This window comes from Rousettus aegyptiacus, unplaced genomic scaffold, assembly GCF_014176215.1.
Source record: "Rousettus aegyptiacus isolate mRouAeg1 unplaced genomic scaffold, mRouAeg1.p scaffold_m13_p_9, whole genome shotgun sequence".
In the NCBI taxonomy this organism is placed as follows: domain Eukaryota; kingdom Metazoa; phylum Chordata; class Mammalia; order Chiroptera; family Pteropodidae; genus Rousettus; species Rousettus aegyptiacus.
Genome location: NW_023416312.1, coordinates 48,411,169 through 48,416,169, shown reverse-complemented (window position 1 = coordinate 48,416,169; position 5,001 = coordinate 48,411,169). Strand labels below are relative to the sequence as shown.

At 33.4% G+C, this 5,001-nt stretch overlaps 1 pseudogene; it reads right to left on the bottom strand.

Moving 5' to 3' along the window:
* Positions 1-4,261: 4,261 nt before the first annotated feature.
* Positions 4,262-4,382, bottom strand: LOC118608457 (annotated as a pseudogene).
* Between the last annotated feature and the right edge of the window lie 619 nt (positions 4,383-5,001).

The window sequence follows — 5,001 nt, the reverse complement described above, 5'->3', positions numbered from 1 at the left end:
AGCAGCCATTCATTTTCTCAGTTTCTTGCTTCCATAATCAAACTTGTTTCTTATAAGCAAGATAAGGAAAGGGAAATGAAGGCCTCAGTATTCTTGACTTGTTGCATCTATGGTAGAGCTTCTGCCTTGAGAGCAAGAGATGTGTGAAAAATGGGAACCCATAACATCTAAGCTGAACTTGCCAGAAATTTAGTACTTGCAACATGGAACTTGGGAGGATGAAAAATGTTGATGGACAGCCCCTTCGTGGTGACTTTGAGGAGGGGTAGTGACTCATGTGTCACAGGTTCTTCCTGTTCTTACTGATATTTAGATTTCCTTGAACACTTTTTTTCTTTTCTATGTAACCTTAAGATAGTTTCAAAAGACTTTAATTTGTTTTTATATGGTTTCCTGGAGATAGGGCCAACGGAATGCTTTGTGCCAGCATTCTGAAAATAGTCTCTTCGATTGCATTGATTTTTGTTTCATTTGATAACTCAATCATTAGAGTACTTTCTTTTCTTAGCTTTTTGGGCACTGGATTCTTCTGTTTCATTTTACCATTTTGCTTGTTTCTGTCTTTTTCTCTGTTTTTTTTTTTTAATTTTCTTTCATTTTTTTTAAGAATACATGTTTCCCAAAACTTAATTCTCAAAACTATATTTATGTCTCTTATCCGATATTTCAATAATTCATTCATTTCCATGATTTCATTCCCACCTCTGCATAGATGATTTTCAGATATACGCATGTGTAAATACATATTTACTTGACATATCACTCTTATTTAAATTGCAGCCAAATTATCCTCAACTTAATGATTGTTACCTCAGTTAATATATCCAAACCAATTCCTCACCTCAAAACACTAGCATCCATTTCTATCTAATTTATTTTAGTGTCGTGGGCCATATCTCTTATGGTTTCCAAAAATGAAACATAGGTATAATATTTGACTCATTACTTTTTGTGCCAGGGTTTTTCAATACCACTCACCAATGCCTGCCATTTTGTCTTTAGCCATTTTTACTAGATTACCCATACTTTTCTCCGTTTCAACTCATATCTGTATATCTGCAACAGCCTATTTGTATTTTTCTCATTTATCCTCTATTTTCTTCAGTTTATATTTCATACTGCAGATACCAGCATCTAATAACACTGCTGCTGCCATATCACCATATTATTGAAGTGCTACTTTTGTCTACTATATAAGTCTTATGACTTATGTGTGCCTTCTAGGACTTCCCACAAGTATTTCTATGCAATCTAGCTAAAGTCATTTTTATGGAATATTTGTACTGCAAGAAGATATCATATATACTATGTGCCAGAAACATATTTGCTACCTACCTGTCATCGAATGTGAGTTAGTTTTCTCAAAAAATTGACATGGGGATACATCAATTTTGTTATTCCTTTTTTCCCCTTTTGCTTATTATATTTCTAACACAGTCTTAACATTTGGCTAGCCTCCTCATGCCTGTACCTTGTCTGTATTTTAAGGTTCATTTCTATCTTATTTATAAAGTTTTATCTCATTACTTTTGTATTGATCACTTTTTAAAAGTACTCTTAAAACATTTTAGCACTTTGGTTTTCTTTATTTCATATATGCATGATTTATTTTCCCAACTACCTTGTAAACTAATCGAACCCACAGACTACCTCTTGTATATTCTCAGTCTATAGATATTTTTTGCCCAATCAATGATACTAGTGTCTCTGTTGGAATATCAGATTACTTTGGTGGTACACTGACACGTGAATTCTACTTACTGAAAGCTGACCATCACTGCTATATTCACTGTTCATTTTCAGTGAAATTACCTACAAGGATTTTTAATAATCCCAATAAGGAGGAAATTGACCTCTTAAAACAGTTTCTCCCCCACTATTTGCCACTCCTGAGATTGTTTCTCTCCTTTTCTTTCTGCTACTTATTTTGCTACCACCGCCTCTATTCTCAATTATTCCTCTCAGTCTCTATCTTCTCCATCTTCCAACTCTTTGAAACTCCATCTTCGATTTTCTTCCTTAAGCTCCAAATTCCTGAATGTCATTTTTAAAAGTCCAGTATATCCCTCTCTTCTCATAGTTATATTCTTTAACCCTTCTTCTTTTAACCCTTTCCATACTTCATTTTAGATCTCAATGCTCACGGTTCCTTTCTGCCTTAGCTCTTAGCATTTCTTTAGTTTTAGCTTCATCCAAATTGCAACCTGTCTCTATAACATCATTATATAAATATATTAGTTGCAGATACTCAATCCCTTATATTCCATTTTTGCGTATGTCCTGGTCCAAACTTTTTCTTCAGACTGGAGTCCCTTTTTTTCACCCTATAGTTTTTAGTATATTATAGGTCCAACTAAGGCTTAATGTTTTATTTTATTTTATTTTTCTGTGCACTGTTGCCCTTAGCCCCTGGAAACTTGCATCAGCAGATCGAAGCCTAATTTGCTTGCCATCTCTGAAGTTTTTGTTCCCCACTCTCCAAATTTGAGTGAAGTCTTTTTCTTTAGAGACTTGCCGGATATCCAACTTTTGCATCTGTCTCTTTTTTTCTTACCCACTAATGTCCATAGTAAATGAATTTTAGCAAAACAAGAGCCAACTTAATTAAAATCATTGTAAATAATATAAGTGTTATTCAGATATGTCAAACGTTTTGTAGGTTAATACAATTAAATTAATTTGGCAAATACTGTTTTAATGTGCTTAACACGGTTTTAGTCACATAGAGGAAACTTAGCAAAGTTGGTTAGTTTCCCTTCTAGATTTTATGTTTGATAATTAAACACATTAATATCGCATGGATATAATTAAGAAATTGTATCTTCAATTTATAGCTGTCCCCTCCTCAACAAAGTTCAAGAATTTTTAGGGTGCTCCTCTACTCGCATCCCCTCTCAGGTAGAAAAAAAACGATATAAATAAATATAAAAAGAATTTGAGTGAAAAAAAGAATGAGTAGTATTACTTCTGAATTTTCAATTGCTAAGTAAATCTTTACTAAAAAATTCTAAACCAATATGGATAAGAAACAAGATTTGTGTGAGGGGGTTATGTGAAGGAGAACTTTTTATTTCATCTTTTGAGTGGAGAAAAGTAAATCTAATGTGTGTATGTTTCTTAATACTCAATTTGTTCTAATGTGGTACACTTGGGAAAGCTGTGCTGTTCTTTATATGTATCCAAATATGTAAGCTATGATTTCTAAATGTGTTTTAAGTGTACAGAAAGTACTCTCAAACATACAAATAAGAACAAAATGCTCAGTCTGTCATAACCTTTAATGACATCTAAAACAGTCTGCTATACTCTAAACAATTGTACCTTGTAGCTATGATTTTTAAAATTAGTGATTATCCATTTTTGTCTTCTGCTTTATGCTTCACAGATTTCTCAGATGGTTTACTCTTATTAAAACACCTGTCTATGACTCTGAATCACAGTCAAGTTAATGATTTTGACATTAGATCATGTTATCTCTTTCTGTCTCTGTTAATTGTTCTTGCCTCCCTTCTTTATTCCTCATTGTCTTAGATCAGGTTCACTAGGAAAAGACTGAGATAGAGATCTATGTTCAGAGGTGTTTGTTGTTGTTGTTGTTTGCTTTGTTTGTTTTGTTTCTGAGGAATGTGGGTGTGATACCACTGAAAACAGCATGTGAGAGAAAGTGAGGGAAGCACAATTACTTAGAGGCAGAGTTTACATGTGAAGCAGTTAAAAGAAAGACTTTAAGCATTTTGAGGGGAGCTCTGGAGCTGAGACAGCACTTCAAAGATATCCTGAAATGACAAAGGGGTCAAGTTTTTGTATCTTCACATAGGCCAGTAATTAGATGCAAGCTGGCACTAGAAAGGTAGTGTAATCTTGGGAGAGGCAGCTGCCTTGTTTGATGCCAATTACTAGGGAGGGACTCCACTATGAGTGACCAGAAGGCAGCAGATCTTGATGTTTGGGGAATGAGTGTCTCAGTCCTCAAAAGGTTTATCTGAATGGCATACTGAGTGATGTACTATAGCATCCACATAAAAACCATGTTAACGTTTGTTTTTTTTCTCTTCTAGACTTAGGTTGGAAATGTTATTTACACTTTCTTAGATGTCATCAGCTTTCACAGAGACTAAAACAAAGCAAATCTATCTATCTATCTATCTATCTATCTATCTATCTATCTATCTGTTTTTAGGCAAGGCAACCCTTGGTTGACCTCACAGATTGCAAGGACCTTTTCAGTTTACAATTCCTTATTTTTTTTTTTTATTTTTCACACCTACAGCACCTGGTCTTCCTAGGTGGTCTCCCATCGAAGTACTAACCAGGCCCCCGACCCTGCTTAGCTTCCAGGATCAGATGAGATTGGGCTTGTTCAGGATAGCATGGCCATAGACACGAATCTATATTTTTAATTCTCTCTTTCCTTTGGTAAATATATATAGATATAGATACAGATATAGATGTAGATGATATAGATATAGATATATAATATATATGTTATATATATAAATTATATGTGTGTGCGTGTGTGCGTGTATATATATATGTATACACATATACTTATGGACATATAAAATTAATGCTACATTTCAATGGGCAGCTGACTCTCCATAATAAAGACTAGAGTGTATGGATATTATTCAACAGCATAACTATCTATGGAGAATATATTAAGAGTATATATTTGTTGTTACTCCATATTGCATATTAATATAATCACCTTTAAGAGAAATCATTAAAGATGTTGCCAGTACAACTATAGTTCCACATTTACACATATTGCATGCACTATATTTATTTATGCAATAATATTTTAAATTATAACATTTTTATTGAAAAAATAAATATCAGTTATAGTAAAATATGAATAACTCTCTAAAAGGATATGCTACCCAAGTCTTAGTGATGCTAATACAATGCAAAAATATTAACATATTTTCTGAAACGTTGGCATTGACCTTGAACCTCTGATTTTACCTACACTATTTTTATTAATAAGTAGTCTAGTTTTTC